Consider the following 17,535-nt stretch of genomic DNA (forward strand, 5'->3'; position numbering starts at 1 on the left):
ACATTCCAAGCTCAGTATGTGCTCCTCTGGGCTGCTTGAGGCCAGGGAGAGGAAACCCAAAAAGTATGATTCCTGTATTCTTCAAGGAACTTGCAGCTGCATCGGAGAAGCAAGATGAACAATACCAGACAGATAGGACCATCCATACCCAATGACGGTTTAGAAAATCCTGCTAAAGTACTTACAAGTAAATGAGTTCTGACCTAGGCCCAGAAGGGTGGTCTACATTGGTACAGGGGACAAATCTGTGGCTTGACTGGTGAGCAAGAAACTCAAGACACTTACAGGGCCTTGTGTTTATGTAGACTGTAGTGGAATCATAATGACAACCATACACAAACAATACAACTTAACATTTATTAAGTGCTTACTGTATTTCAGGACTTGTCCAAAGAGTTTTGCATGGATTAACTCCTATAATCTGCATGCTAACCCTGTCCTGTTGATACTGGTATTAGCCCCTAAATAAATGATGACACAGAGGCTCAGGAAAGTTAAGCAACTTGTCTGAGTTACCCAGCTTGTAAGCAGTGGATCCTAGGAAAATTGGCTCCAGAGCTCAAGTTCTTAAACACCACTTAACAGTATAGAATAAGCTTCAGTGGTCTGCTTAACCTAATCCTGCTGTGCATCAGACAACCTAGCATGGCTCATTCATGAACCAAATCTCTAAATACATGCTACCCAGAGACAGGCAGTGGGTCCCATGGCCAAGATTTTGCATAATATCACCATCAATGAAACCCTGTATAACAACCAACATTTCTAAAAAGCTATTTCAGCCTCTACTGACATCTCCTGAAGAATATTACAGGAGATCCAATTCATAAATCTTGGCAATATTTTTTAAAACCCTCTTTTACTATTTCCATCACTTCCAATATCTCCCGAACTTTGCAGTGGCCCCCAAGCCCCTATTTTCTTCAATACTCGTTCCCAGCTCTCCACCAAAACCTCCTGAAATCCCGGCCATGCGGGTCTTGGCTCTGTCCCCCTTCTTCCCATCTTCTGGGGCCTCCCCTTTGCCAGTCTTCCTGATAGCTATTTCTCCAATGTAAGCATCTATTTGCGCCCGTTTCTTAAATTTTTACTTTGATTTTCCTGGCCTGTATAGGTGCCTCCAGGAGCTCAACTAAAGGGCCAAAAATGTCTTTTAGAAAAGAAGGGGAAGATGATAGACAACCCAAGTTAGATCTTTCTTTTTTTTATATTGAATATAATTTATTGTCAAATTGGTTTCCATACAACACCCAGTGCTCATCCCAACAGGTGCCCTCCTCTATGCCCATCACCCACTTTCCCCTCTTCCCCACCCCCCATCAACCCTCAGTTTGGTCTCAGTATTTAAGAGTCTCTTATGGTTTGCCTTCCTCCCTCTCTCTAACTTTTTTTTCTTTTTTTTCCCTTTTTTTTTCTTCCCCTTTCTTAATGAAAAAGAGGTCATGGGATGAGGGCGAATGTGAGAATTTGGGTGCATTTTCTGGAACTCTCTCTGCAGCACAAGTGTGTTGACTCCAGAGCATGTTGCTAGATGCTGGGGATAAAAACATGAGTGAGAAATGTCGCTGCTTGCAAAGAGACGCTCGTGCTGGGGGAGAGACCCACAAAGAAGCAGACAGAATGGCACGCCAGATCCCCCTCAAAGTAAACGTGAGGATAGTGGCAAACACACTGGAAAGTTTTTATACAGAAAGAGAGGTCAGGTTATGGAGGCCCAAATGGGAACACAGTAGGACTGAAATTGGGATTTCAGTATTTGTATTTGTCCAGAAGACCGAGGGACCACAGAATTTTCCACTTTTCCCAGAAGGGGAGCATAAGCACGTGTTCAACACACATTTGTCACATGAATGAAAATGGTCTGGTGGCTGGGAATTTGCCGAATGCCCCACTGCCCTGAACCTAGACCCTAAACCTAGGATCAAAATAGAATCTCAAGTCCACTTCTTACGGGAAGCTCTCCCAGACCACCCATCATGTGGTGATCTTCTCTGAACCCAAAGGTGACACCTAGCTCCCAAGGCTCCCCTATACTCTGCACAGAGCACATATTGTCTTGTGCTGTGTGTTCCCAGCTTTCCCCATCAGACTGTGAGCCCCTTGAGGGCTGAGGTCATGGCTGGTCAGTCTCTGCCTCTTCCGATATGGGCACACGGAGCCTTCTCTGTCAGTACTCCAAGAACAAGAAAGGGCTGTAGAGACCATTGTGTCTGACTTCCTCCTTGACAGAGGAGGACACCACAGCCCAGAGGCTGGGTGACCCTTGGTGGCAGGTCAGGGGCTGAGCTGAGACCAGAGCCACCTGCCCAATGCTCTTTGCACTAGAGGCAGACTTTCACACAGAACTCACCACAGGGTGACAAAGGCAGTAAGTAGCTGGCACCCAGTGGTCACTCAGCTTCTTGCTGCAGTTCTAGAAAGCAGATGGAGCCTGGAGTCCTTAGTTCTTCCATCAAAGGAAGACAGTCGTGGGGCAGGAATGAGAAGAGAAACCTAGTCTGTCTGTCCACGGCTGCATCTCTGGATCTTACCGGAGCGGCTCGTGGATATTCTCCATTAACGTTTGCTGAGTATTACTACGGAATTCCTGCCGTATCTGTGTCTGTGTACATCTTGCTTTGTCTTCACAATAGTCCTCTCTTTCCCATTTTAGACACGAGGAAACTGAGACTTGGGAAGCGAAGCAACCCACGCGAGCCCCTCCCCCTATCAGGTGGCAGAGTGAGGGTTCATCCTGAGATGGTCCTCTGGCCCCGGGTCTCCCAGCCTCATGCATCTGCAAATGGTAGGCACAGCGCGTTGGGCTCTATCCGCCCACGTGTTCGCCAGGCCACAGGCTGCACGTGGCATTACGTCTATGAGCTGGGCCAGTTGTGTGTGATGTGATCTGCCATGTTATTATGGGAGGATGTGAACTCCTGGACGGAGCTCTGGGTGGATGTTGGAGATGGGAGGGGGGTGAGCCCCTAGTTCTACCTCGGCTTTCTTTAAAGTGCATGCTCCTTTCCTTGTGGCTGGGTCTACGACTGGTTATCCAACAGCTCTGGTCCTCCAAGGGCACTTCCCTGGGACATTTCTCTGACCTCTTCAGGTTGTTATGTGTCTTCATCCTGAGCTCCTGTAGTAACTGCTGTTTTCGCCTTGGTGGCTTGGCGTTGCGATCACCAGCTTTCTTCTTCGCCCTTTCTGCTACATGGAGAGCCCCTCACAGGCAGACACTGTCTTGTTTCCGTGTCTGTCTCTAGCACCTCGATCGTCCCTGGCATGACAAAGCTGGTGCTTAATGAATGAATGTTGGTTGAATGAATGAATGACCGCAAACAGCTGTAAGACATCCTTCACTTCTCGTTCCTTCTTTTCTCCCCACGAGGCTGTAAACGTCAGAGATGTGGGAGGGACCAAGGGTGGTGGTGGCGTGTATGTGTGTGTATGAGTGAGTGTGCATAGGTGTGGAGATGCACGTGCGCACTTAGACAGTCCTGCCTTACGAAGGTAACTCAACATACCATGAAGCATGGAGTGGCCCCTCCAGCCAGACTTGATCTAGTTCCCTTCTGGACATTTACTGCCCGAACCACTGTCGGCACAGAGCATGTCCTATCTTTCTTTATTATGCCTCATTTGGGAGAGGAGATGGTACAATGGAGCTTTAAAATAAATAATTGAAACAAAGTGTCCCATGATGGTCTCCTGGCCCATTCTTAACCTTCCTGACCTTCCTAAAAGCACTTGTTGCAACAAATTTCAAGCTTGCCTTGAAGTTTCCATTTCAGCTATGAGTTCTGCTTGCCCCAGCTCTCCCACACAGAGCTGAATCCCCACGAGAAGCACAAATATTCATCATATCAGAAGACCATAGAGAGTTTCTTTTGCTTCACATTTTGGGAAAGCCAGGCAGGATTAATCTCCACTCAGCCAGCACACCTCCTCTAACAGCGCTGCTGGGAAGAGAGGAAGGCGGAATGCCAGAGAGCAAAGCGCTTAGATTTCTTTCTTTGTTACACTTGCCACTTTGTAGCAAAAGGTGACTTATTTGCAGGGGGTTTCTTTGTAGACGGTGAACTCCTGACCTGAGAGTCAGGGCCAGAGAGTATTTATTTTTCATTTTGTATCTCCAAGGTCCAACATGGTATCAAAGAGATGTAGTTTTGAGCCATGTGTCTTGGTGCAGCATAAACAGAAATGTTGGAACTGACAATAGAAGGAGTGATAATCAGCAATGTCATTGCGATCAAGTGAGGATGGGTTATTGAACTCCTGTCTAATGCCCAGCGCTATTTGAAGTACTTTATATTTATTAACCTTTGTTTTCTTTGGCTGCTGTAGCTAATCACAACTGTACCTTAAAATAACACAAATGTTCTGTAGGTCAGAAGTCCAAAAAGGTCTCATTAAAATTAGGTGTGGGCAAGGCTGCATTCCTTTCTAGAGGCTCTAGAGGAGAATCCATTCCTTTGCCGTCTCCAGCTTCCTGGGGCCACCCACATTTCTTAGCTCATGGACCCTCCTGCATGCTCAAAGCCAGCTTGATGTCGCACTCTGGCCATTCTTCTATAGTCACATCTCCCTCTGACTTTCCTTCTCTGTCTCCCTTCTCCGCGTTTGAGGGCCCTTGTGATTTACATGGGGCCCACTGGTTAAGTCAGCATCATGTCCTTATCTTAAGGTCAACTGATGAACAAATGTAATTCCATCTGAAAACTGAATCCCCCTTTGCCATGTAAGGTAACAACTTCACAGGTGTGGGGATGTGCTTGTGGTCCTCTTTGGTGGCCATTATTCCACCTACCATGCCTTGAAAGTGGGTACCATTAATATCCCCATTTTACCAATGAAGAGATCCAGGTGCATAGGAATGAAGTAACTTACCAAGGTCAAACAGGTAATTAGTGACAAAATGGGATTGAGACACCAGTGCTCTCGGTTCAAATGTGGTCACACTCTTAACCACAGCACGATACTGCTTCTTGGTAGTGTTAGTAAAGCTTTTCCTAGCGCTTGCTATGCACCAGGCCTATGCTAAGCATTTGTCTTCGCCTAAAACCAAGAAAGCAAAATGAAGACCCAAAGAATGTGGGTCTGGTATGTGTGTTATTTCATTAGATTTCCTCTTCTGAGTATGGAGTAGGTATGAAGTAGGTGCTGTTATAAAACAAGGATACGGGGGGCGCCTGGGTGGCTCAGTCAGTTGAGTGTCCGACTTCAGCTCAGGTCATGATCTCACACTCCCTGAGTTCGAGCCCTGCGTCGGGCTCTGTGCTATCAGCTCAGAGCCTGGAACCTGCTTCAGATTCTGGGTCTCCCTCTCTTTCTGTCCCTCCCCTGCTCATGCTCTGTCTCTCTCTGTCTCAAAAATAAATTAATAAAAACATTAAAAAAAAACAAGGATACGGAATAGGTACTATTATTATGGAGTATACAGTAGATACTATTACTGCATATAATAAAACTTGGGGGAGTATATGGTTCTATAAGTTATGGCAAATACATAGAGTCATGTAACCACCACTACCTGCAGGCAAAGAAGAGCTCCAGCACCTCCCCGCATTCTCCTCTGCACCCCCTTTGTGGTCAACCCCCCCCACCAGCCCATGCCCCACCCCTGCCTCTGGCCACCCCTGCTCTGTGGTCCATGCCTGTAGTCGTACCTTTTATGCAAAGTCACATAAATGGAACCAACTGCCCTCTGAGTCTAGCTTCCTTCTTCACTCAGCTTCATGCATTTGAGGGTCATCCGTGTTGTGTATGTGTCCCTAGTTCCTTCCTTTCAATCGCTCAGTTGTGATCCAATGCACAGATTTGTTTATCCATTCTCCAGTTGAGAGACATCTGGGGTCCTTCCAGCTTCTGGCAGTTATAAATCAAATTACGGTAAACGTTCACACACAGGCTTTGTGCATGTGTGCGTTGATATATTTTATTAGATATATTTCACTTTTCTTGGGTAAATGCCTGAGGGTCGAATTGTGTCATAGGGTAAGTGCATGCCAAACCATCTCCCAAAGTGGTTGTATCATTGTGCATTCCTACCAGTGTTAGGAATAAGTAGGTTGTCTAGTAGGTTATACGTGAGAGTTATAGTTGCTCTGCTCCTTGCCAGTACTTGCTATTGGCAGTTAAAATAAATGGCCATTTTAATAGAGATGTACTTGTATCTCATCGCAGTTCTAATTCCCTTTTCTCTAGTGACTAATGATGCTGAGCATCCTTTCATGTACGCATTTCTTATCTACACATGTATATCTTCTTTGATAAAGGGTCTGCTTAAATCTTTTGCCCATTTTTTTTTGTTGTTGTTGAGCTGTTTGTTTTCTTATTGTTGAGTTTTGAGAGTTCTTTATATGTTCTGGATCCAAGCCCATTGTTTTCTCCTAGTCTTTGGATTTCTTCTCACTCTTTAAACAATGTATTCCAGAAGTAAACATTTTTATTTTGATCAAGTCCATTTTATCAATTTTTCCTTTTATAAATGATGTTTGTGGTGTCATTTCTAAGAACCTGGCTAACTCAAGGTCACAAAGATTTTCTTCTAAAAGTTTTATAGTTTTATAGTTTGTGTTTAAGTCTATAATCCATTTTAAGTGAATTTGTAAAAATAAAATATGAGGTATAGATTGAGGTCCATTTTCTTTTGCTTAAACATCTAATATTTCCATGCTCATTTATTCAAAGGACTATTCTTTTTGTTTTTTAATTGAACTGCTTTTGCAATTTTGCCAAAAATCAAGTGACCATGTTTTTCTTGGTCTATCTCTGGATTCTTCACTCTAGCCCATTGACTTATGTGTTTAATTTTTCACCAATATCACATGTCCTGAGTATTATAGTTTTATAGTAGGTCTTGATATCAGGTAGTGTGGGATCTCCTACTTTCTTCTTCTTTGTCAAAATTATTTTGGCTTGTATGGCTCCTTTGCTTTTCTGTACAGACTTTTTTTTTAGAAACATCTTGTTGATATATGAAAAAATCCTGCGAGGATTGAAGTCAGTGTTGTGTTGAATCAACTTGGGGAGAATGGACATATTAATAATACAGACTGTTCTAACTCAGGAAAGCAACTTTCCTGGGACACTCCTGAATTTAAACCCCCCTGACACCCACCTTTGCCAAAGCACACCTCTCTTGTTGCCTCTTTTCTCCTTGGCCCTTGTATGGGCTCACATGTCACTCTGAGGGCTCTCACTTGGGCATGATAACCAGGTGTGGAGGGCCACCTGGCCTCAGCCACATGTTCTATGGGGCCAGGACATTTTCCTTGAGCTTTTAGGCCAGGCACCTAGTCATTAATAACAAAGTCATGGTATTTTGTATAAAAATAGTATGTCCGGTTTCTTTTAAAAAGAGGTATGAAGATTTGGCTCTCTTTTGCCTGCATTGTTCTCTAGCAATGACCCGCCGGAGCTGATGGGGACTCTCCAGTGCACCCCACTTTCCATCTTTCACAATGCTCTTGGTCACTGCCTGCCAAGCCCCTGTGTGCATTTGGGCTTAGATTTCACGCTTTAGACCTCAACATGGGACTTAGGTCACCTGTATTTTCATTGAAGTAATACTTACCAAGTATCTGCTGATTACCGGCCCCTGTCCACTAAGAATACAAAAGTGAACAAAACAGACAGTAATTCTGACTTCCGAGAGCTTACATTCCATGGGGGGTGGGGTGGGGGGTGGGAAGAGCCAATAGGCCACATAAGTAAGTTACAGCGTTCATGAGAATGTGAAAATTTGGGGGGGGGGGGAAATAAAAGCAGACATGGGAGATGGAAAGGAAGGGCAAGATGGGGTTGCAGGTGCAGCAAGTTGTGAGTAAAGGGCTCAAGAGGAGGATGACATTGGAGCAAAAACTGAAGGTGAGGAGATGAGCCCTTTTCACACTGGAGGGAGGAACATTCCAGGCAGAGGGAACAGAGAGTGACAAGGCCCTGAGTCTGGAGTGTGCCTGGCCTGTCTGAGGAATAGCAAGGGAACAATGCAGCCCCAACAAGATGAACAGGGATGGAGTAGTAGGAGATGACATCAAACATCTGGTGGCATGTAGCTCCTAAAGAGCCTCATAGGCTGTTGTAAGGACTCCAGTCTTTTCTCCAAGTGATGTGGACTGGGGAGTGACCAGGGCAGAGTTGAGTTTTAAAGCTGGGAAAGCATCAATCTGCTGACCTCTTGGAAATAGTGTTGGTGTTCAGGGGTTAGCAGGGAGGCCAACTCAAAGGCAATTTCAGTAATCAGTAAGACAGAGGCTGGTGTCAGACCAGGGTGGTCATGGGGGACATGGGAAATGGTGAGAAGTGGTCAGGTTCCGGATAACTTTGAGATTTTGTGGGTTCTTGGTGATTCTTTCTTGCCAACATTCCCTGGTGAGGGCCATGTCAGCATGTCCCTAAACTTGGGTTACATGTGCAAAGGGAGGCCCCTTAAGTAACATGTCCCCAAACCTCATAATAAACCCTTCCAAATTGACCTGCTCTCTTCACCCAGATGGAGCAGAAGATGATGTCACTTATAAAATTTCATCTCAGAAGCACCCTACTATTTGTAGATCCTTTCCAAAGGGAATATTGCAAAGAAAGATTTCCTATTATAAAAGAGCAGAATGGGCGATATTGATGTGGCTGGGTATCTGAATTAAGTTTGATGAAGTGAGGAGGTGTAGGGAAATTCTTGTCTGTGGGGTTCAGGAGGTCTAAGCCCAGAGCTGGGGACAACAGCAGCTGAAGATTCCTCTAGAATGAAGGTAGACACGTCGTAAGTCCTATGCGTGCTCACTTTATGGCTTTGGCAGTTCTGTTTCATGAGTATGAAATCGCTTCCAACTCAAATTCTCTGGACTCTGAAATTCTACAATTGATTCTTGTACGCTAAGTAGAATATTATATATGTAATGGGTTATTATATAAACAGGATCATTTTGAATTGTCTATTTTTCTCATACTTATTTCATTTTTTTGATCGTTACCTTATTTTACATCTTCTTATCTGCATCGTATCTTTTCCACGGCTGTTCTCTCCTGCCCTCCAAAACCAATTAGCTTCTTTGTTCTCACAAAGTTTGAACTTTAGTTCTCACTTCTTTGGGAAATAAAGGACATTAGTGATAAAATTCACTATCTTGCCTCCTCAAAACTCTACCTGTTTCTTTGTCCAGCCTTCCTTCCTTCCCTCTTGTCTCAGAAGAAGGGAGTTTGAAGCAGGTGAGAGGACATGGCCCATGTCCTCCCACCTTCTCTAGAATAATCGTCTACCACCTTTCTTCTGCCTCTCTCCCCTTCCTATAAACATGCCCACATTTCCCAGCTCCTGCCTTTGCCTTTTTCTGTAGCCACTGTCCCACATGTCTCTTCCTTGCTGAGCCTCTGGAAGATCTTGTCTCCATCCCTGCCTTGATTTCCCCCAGTGCCCTGTTACTAGTCAACCAAAGCTTTGACCTCTGCCACTTTATTAAAATCCCTCAAAGGTCCCCAGTGGTCTCCTAAGTGCTATATTCTATGATTCTGTCTCAATCCTCACTCTCTTCCTCACCATCCAAAGGGTGGACAGGATCAAGGACATTGCCTGGCAACTTGTTACAAATGCAGACTCTGAGGCCCTACATAGGTCAGCTGAGTCAAGAATCTTCTGTTTAACAAGCCCTCAAGTGACTCCATAGCACATTAATGCTCAGATGCTCAGTCTCTCTGAGGCATTTGACACAAGACTCGGAACACCTTCCTCTCCGTCATCCCACCTGGTCTTTGGCTCTTCCTTCTTAACCTCCTTGCTCCTCTTTCTCTAACAGTACTATAAATAGGAATCCTCCCTAGGGTTCTGCCCTCTCTGCGCCTCTAGCAATTTCTGTGTTCTCTGGGACCTTCAACTACCACAAAATGCTGATGATTCACACATTTCTCTCTTCAGAGATTCAGCCTCCTGCATCCAACTGCTTTCCAATTTTGTGTCTGTCTAGTAATATTTCCAATACGATATATCCCCAACTGAACCCATTATCTTCCCTAGTCCCCATTATGCTCCTCCTCCTGGGTTTCCTATCTTGACTCATGACATCATTAGCCCTCTACCCTTTCACAAACACTGGCCACCTTAGGGTCTTCCCTTCCCGCTCTCTTCCCTCCATGTCCAATTAGTCAGCGAACTTGGTCTATTCAACCCCAGACGTATCTGTTCAGTACGAGCCCTCTTCTCCATTCCTCCTACCATTGCCAGGGTTTAGGCCCTTGTCATCAATAATTTGGACTGTTAAGTTGGCTCCTCAGTATTCTCTTACCCTCATCTCTAGCCTCTACCCGCCAGTCCATCCTCCACTCTGGCATCAGTGTGTGTTCCAAAAAATGCACCCCAATTGGTGGTTCTCATTGCCTCCAAAGGAACCGCATAACACACAGGGTCAAGTCCAAGCTCATTATTTGGGCAGGCAAGGCACTCTGTGATCTGAGTCCTACCTAGGTTCCCGGCAAAGTCTCCATTTGTCCTCTTCACTGCAGAAATATGAGATTTCTCACAGTTTCTTATATGCTTTGCATTTTTTTCTCCGCTCATTCTTTTGGTTTTCAAACCATCCCTCTTTCCAGAATATCTTTCCTATATCCTGACTCTTCTGATCCTTCCAGGCTCAATTCTAATACCCCTGCCCCTGTGAAATCTTCATTAAGTTCTGAATAAAAACAAGTGATCAGGCTTCTGTGCTCCAATGAACACCATGTTCATAGTGCATATATTGAATTTGGACTTGGCGTTCTAGTTAGTTCTAAATTTCTACCCTTCCAAGAACTCTGTAGGCCTGATTAGGGCAATGGCTGTGCCGATTCATTTCCGTGTCAGTGTCTAGTACATAATATGCACCCCACAAACACTGAATTGAATGAATCAGAAGCCATTTGCCCCTATTTCGGTGCTGCATACTATGCTTAAAAATAAAGGTGCAAATGTTTCTGTTTGCTCACTCATTTGTTTTGTATATTGGATCACTGAGGCAAGATTTCCACATTATTCTGAGTGAGCCAGGACTTGAAGTTCATTAAGAACATTTTCTATCTTAAGTATCACTGTGTGAGTCTATCAGTAGTACTGAGCATTTGGTCTTCCACATGCCTGTGCTCCAGGGCATTTAATCTTTACTCCCATCAAAGCTGTTCCCCTCCCCAGCTCCACCCCAAACATTGCACAAAAGATTGCTTCTGGCAGTCTCCCCACCAACTATGATTACCTGCTATGTGGCAAAGGGTAGCCTTGTGGTTAAGAGCTTGCAAGCTGGCATCAAAAATATCTGGGTCCACATTTCTGCTCTGCCAACCCTACTTGTTTAACCTTGACCGAATTGCTTAAATCTCTTTGCCTGCAAGATGGAAATTATAATAGCACCCACCTCATAGGTTTGTTTTGAAATTGTTTGAGGTTGACCATGTCAAGTGGCCAGTACACCCTGAGGCTGATATAAGTGGCACAGGAAGTTGTTAATGATGATGAAGAATTCAATGAGGGACATCAAACTGAGCTTAGTGGGCAGAAGACTAGCAGGTGCCAGTCAAGTCTGGCTCCGTGGGGCTCATTCGTGAGGCCAAGGAGGACCTCATACGATGTCCCTGGGTTGCCAACCAACCTGCCTGACTGCTCAAGAATGAGGAAGTCGAGCAAAGACAAAACAACCCACTTGCTCAGATATGTTTTTCCTTTCAGAACAAACAACGACGACAATAAACCCTTCCGTTCCTCAGTCTCACGTGTCACGAATAGTTTTCAAAGGCAGTTAACAATATTGTTTTCTTAAATACGTTTTCTTTGGGGAGAAAATTCTAACACAAATTCTCCAATGTGGGGGTCTGGTACAGAGTTATGGCAAATGGCAGTGTCTCCTCTCCTTGCTTGAAATCTGTGTGTGGCTTCCTACAGCCCTTGTGGTAAGATACAAATTTCCTCTAATTCCACAAGGCCCTTAGTGATGTGACTCCTGCCTCACCTCCTTGGACCTCAGTTTCCTCCAATGTAGAGTGACAATTAAAACCTCATCCTCTGGATTCAGATCTTGTGTCTACACAATTCCTAGCTGTCTGGCACGTTTGTTTTTTTTTAAAGTTTATTTATTTATTTTTGAGAGAGACAGCACAGAGCCTGATGCAGGGCTTGAACTCAAAAACAATGAGATCCTGACCCAAGCCAAAATCGAGTCAGACAGTTAACCAACTGAGCCACCCAGGCGCCCCTGGCAAGTTATTATTAGCAAGATAGACTTTGGGTTTCTGAAGTGCCCCAAGTCCCCGCTTCCCCCCATGGAATTGGTATGCATGGAGTAGTAGGCATTAATTTGTCAGCTTTATTACTAATAAAGCTTGATAGGACCTGCCAGCAAAATCAGGCTTCTGAAGTCTAGACGTCTGGATTCATTGCGGGTGACTCTTAGCCAGGTGTTCAAAGCAGGTAAAGAAGCACAGGTTTCCTCCTATGGTAGTAGTTGACTTACTAGATGGAGAGGCAGAGAGAGAAAGAGAGAGAGAGAATGTGTGTGTGTGTGTGTGTGTGTGTGTGTGTGTGTGTGTGTGTGTGTTGGGGTGGGGGTAGTGGGGGTGGGAGTAGGTTACCCTAAAAAGTCAAGAACCTGAAAGTGAATGAAGGATGTGTGCTCTACGCTTTCTCAGGCTCCTTAATTAGGTACATCATCTTGAGGGAAGGAAATGAAAGGTGGAAATACAGGTAGAAACTCCTTCCCAATCCTTCCAAGAGGCCTGACGTTTCCCCCAGTAGGCACAGGCAGAAAGCCAAGGAGAAAGTGGGTTCCCACTCAATCTTTCTGTCCTGGTTTCTTCATCTATCAGCTGGGGTAACTGTCTTTTGGTATTGTTGAGAGGATTACAAGAGGTAATATTCTTCTTTATATAGACTTTTTCCAGGGGCCTAAGGGCTGTCTGTCACAACTGGTGAACCACTGGTGTCCTGAGCCTTTCAATTCTTTCCTCTACTCCTGGCAGGGCCTGGGGTGGAGTGGGATGGCTCATATTTCTCTTGGCAGGAATTAAAACTTTTTGCTATTGCCACTGTTGGCTGCCATTGCCTCAGACACATTCAGTGACTGTGACTCTTCTTCTGAGGTTTAACTGGCAACTGGCACCAAATGGAAAAGGTCCTCTGTCCCCACCCTGACTGGTCCCAGGCATTCAGCTCTATCAGTAGATCCCGAGAGAGTTGTCTACCCCTTCTTCCCATAATACACTCTTTTCCTAAGGAAACTTGAAGACATTCTTTATGAGCCAAGGTTAGAGAAGGTTTGTGTGGTGCCACCACTGTGCCCCCTCCTTGTGCTCTTTAACATCATTCTCCCAACTCAGAGTGAAATCCACCATCTCAACTGGTCTGTGGCTGGGATGAATGTCTTGCCTGCCATGGATATCCCGCAGGGTCTAATAAGAGTCTTTGCGCTCCTTCATGGCTAAGAATCTCCATTCTGGAGTCCTGAGATCTAACTTCAGTCCCCATATCTTCCCATCCTGTCTCCTGGGAGTATAGCAGATCCTCAGCCCGTGTACCTATGACTGGGCTTTGTCCTGGGACTATAGACAGAATCCTCAGTTCCCAAGGTGAGCAGGCAGGACAACCCCAGACCTGGCATCTAAGCCCAGGAATCAATTAAGAGGCAGAACCATGGGCATTCAGGAAGAGCCTCCTGCAATCTGTGCTTCTTCTCTCTTTTGAATTTGCAAGGAAAACTGATCTCAGTTGGGCTGCCTGGAGATCTGTCAGACACTCACTGTAGGACTTCAGACAACCCATGCACACTTTCTGAACGTAAATCAAACGCATCAATCAGCTTTGAATTGGGGTGAATCTGTCACATTAAATTGTCAGTTACAAATTCCTGCTGACAGTTCTTTGAAGTTGCTAGAAGTGCATCTAAACGGAGTTATATTGGCCAGCCTCCATCAGGAATGTTAAGCTTGCAGATTCTTGAGCCAGACAGCCTTGGTTCCAGCTCTAGTTCTACCATGACAAAACAGGATCTCAGGCAGTGTGTAATTGCTCTATGCCTCACTTTTTCCCCCTGTAAAGTGAAGATCACAATAATAGTACCTACATCCTAGGTTTGTTGAAGTGAAGAACTTAGAATAGTGCCTGACATGCAGTAAGCCCTCAGAAAGTGTTAGCAATTTATATTATTATCTATCCAGTCACCAGAAACGTAGGGCGAGAATAATTGGAAACAAGAGATATTATCAAATCTTCTTCAGTTGTCACATGCAGAGTGTATTTTCGGGGGGGAGGGTGGGTGTAAATTTCTCTTCCTTATGATATTGTAATCATAGCAATAATAATGATAATGATAATGGTGGCTAGCATCCATTGAGTTCATGCTATGCGCCATCATTGTGCTAAATACCTTACATGAGTTAATTATTTAATTTATAAAATCCCATTAGGTAGTATTAATTTTAGCTCAGTGTAACTTGTGTTAAGTTACATTGTTCTCAAGTGGCAGAGCTGGGACACAAACTCAGGTGTATCTGATGCCAAAACTTGAGATCTTATTGCGATTGAATGGTTTGTATTCTCCAAAACCTGACTACCTAAGAGGGAAAACATGTACTCCTGATCCAAGCTGGTGTCAAGAAGAAGCCAGTCTTGGATGTGAAAAAGCCAAAATGTAGTGAATAGACACCCAGAAACCAAAGAGTCATCTCGATTTCAGTGTGTTCAGACTTGTCACCATCTAGGGCCATGGTGCTATCTCATGGCAACTGGCTTCATTCCAGGGCACAATTCTTGCCAAGATCTTGTTTCTGGAAGCCTCTTATGGGGCTTCTCTGAAACTTTCATTGCACCACCTACCAACTATAGTTCTTCAACCACGGCCAGCAAATTTTTCTGCAGAGAAAGTGATCTTTCCATTTTCTTTTAAGTGAATTGGATATAAGCTAGGGATATTCCAGGATACTATCAATTTTGGCTCTCAGAACCAAATCTGAAAACATAGTAGGATTCCAAGAGTTCGGAATGTCGCCGATAGGCTCCCTGTCTCTTGGTTCATAGTCACAGTCAACTTTTGAGTTGACTTCAGGAAGAGCTCAAGAGAGCCCCTTCCCAAGTTCGTTGCTGAGCGAGGAGCAAGGGAGCACTGGGGGAAGAACCTCAGGCCAGGCTCTTCCAAGAAAAATCTCCTATATTATCTGGAAGCACTAGGCTCTTCTCTCTGGATTATTTCTTCTGGCCCAGGAGGTGGGGACCTGCTGGGACTGTCAACAGGACATGTAGGAGTTGAAGGGCCTGTGTTGTCAAGAACGATTTTAGTAAGGACTGTGCTGGTTCAGCTAGAGGGGCTAAGCCCTGTGCTAGTGAATGAAACTGAGGTCATGGATTCGAGTTCCTTGCGGCTTACTGTGGGTTTGATAGTGTTCCCCCAAAATTCATGTCCACCCAGAACCTCAGAATGTGACCTTATTTGGAAGTAATATATTTATAAATGTAACTTGTTAAAGATCTCAAGATGAAATCATCCTGGATCAAGATGGTTGGTGTCCTTGTGAGAAAAGGAGCAGACACAGAAAGACACACGGAGAGAGCCAGGTAAAGATGGAGACAGAGATTGGGGTGATATGTGTAAAGCCAACAAACATCAAGGATTTTGCTGGCAACCACCAGAAGCTGGGAGAGTGGCATGGGGTTGCTTCCCCTCTGTGCCTTCAGAAGGAAACAAACCTGCAGACATCTTGACATCTCGACCCAGACATCTACCTTCCTGAACTGTGAGAGAATAAACTTCTGTTGTTTTTGCTTTGTGGTGATTTGTTATGGCAGGCCTATGAAATACAGGGCTTGTGTTGGGGAACAATGGAAATTCAAGATTCTCACCACCCGTTGGAATGCTTCAGAAACAAGTTTCCCAAGACACAAGGGGAAGTGTGGGTGAATCAGAGCATGCCCTTCCCCATTGCTGGGCAGATGGAATCAGGGCACAGACACATCAAAGTTGAGCTTCCTGGGCCAGTTTCCTAAGAGGGGTATTCAAAAAGGAAGGAGCACATGTGCTCTGTGACCCGAGTGAGTCTCTTCTCCTCTCTGGCCCTCTATTTCTTCATCTATAAGCTGGAGGAGCTAGGCCAAAGCAGTGTTAAAGTGGGGCCCTTGCTGTGTTCAGTGAGGCCCTAAGAGTTGAACTGCCAGACCATGACCTGAGCCGAAGTTGGATGCTCAACCGACTGAGCCCCCCAGGTGCCCCAAGACTGTCTTTGGATAATAACTTTGAGGGCTGCAATTCACCATGGGGCCTGGGCACACCAGCCTTGAATTTATGACCCAGCCTTGTCTTAATGCAAGCATCTAGCCACCTTAGTCTTATGATATTGGAATAAAGCTTAATTTGATTTATGGCAGGTATGGTTTGAATTCCACTCCAGAAGATTTAAGAGGCCTTTTAGGTCATCTGAGCATCTTGGTCTCTGACTCATCAGAGCTGGGCCCTGACACGCTCCTTAGTTACAGTGCCATCCTGAGGAATAGGGCATCTCTCCTGGCCCATCAGGCTGTGTAAGTGGATATTCTGGAGAAGATGGGGCCCCTAACCCTGCCAGCTGTGACTGCCTCTTAGAACTCCAGACTCCGGACCTTAGCTGCCCAGATTCAACCCTTGCCTGATTGGACCTGAGATACTATTCTGCTCTCTGATTCAGCCGATTTTGCTGGGCTCATTCTTCTGACTCCTTTAGGAATGCTGTCAAGTTTGAGCAGCTCACCACTAGCCTATTTTTAAATCCTGGGGTCACCGATAGTAGCTAAGTGACCTTGGTCTAGTTACTTAAACTGTCTAAGCTTCAGCTTCCTTGTGCATAAAGTGAAGATAATAACGCTGACCTCCTAAGGGTGTTGTGAAGAAGAGAGGGATTTAATGACACAAAGTGCTCTGTGACTGCACATACAAATAGTTGTTCTCCTATGTGGGGCTCTGGGGGTGGGAGGTACTTGTAATTTCTCCTTGGATGGCTGCTCCGATTGCCCCTCCCGAGTCTCTGTCTTGCCCATTTCCCAGAACACCTGGGCACGAGGCAGGTGGTCAGCCCCCAGCAGGTGCAAAGCCCTCTGCACTTGCTCCATTCTGCTGAGCCCCAAATACAGTGAGGCCTTTGGTGTCACTGGATTTTGGTGGGAACAGGTTTTCTTTTACTTTTGTTGACTTCCTCTAGAAACTTTATCTTAAAGTTCTCAGGTGATTCAGGAATGAAGAATTGGGGCCTTAGGGTTGAAAAGCATTTGTGACTATTTTTCCTTTGTTCCCTGCATGGTTGACTCAGAAAGTGGGGATTCCAGGTGAGGAAATGGAAGTCATTGAACTTCCTCCATCTTCGACTAGATGTGTGTGTTCATCCCAGATTCCTGCAATTTACATTACACATTCATTTTTCTGGATCTTATTGGTACTTCCAGGGGGAGTCGATGAGTTGAGTTGTTAGGAAATCCGTCTTTGGTGCAGACAGAAAATAGTTCCAGAGACAACACACAGATGGACCTTGACAATCATGGTCATTCCCTAGTGTCCCCTTCAGCCTGTCAGGGACTGAGAAGCC

The sequence above is a fragment of the Panthera pardus genome, unplaced genomic scaffold, assembly GCF_024362965.1.
Source record: "Panthera pardus isolate Hobbes unplaced genomic scaffold, ASM2436296v1 HiC_scaffold_6, whole genome shotgun sequence".
NCBI lineage: Eukaryota > Metazoa > Chordata > Mammalia > Carnivora > Felidae > Panthera > Panthera pardus.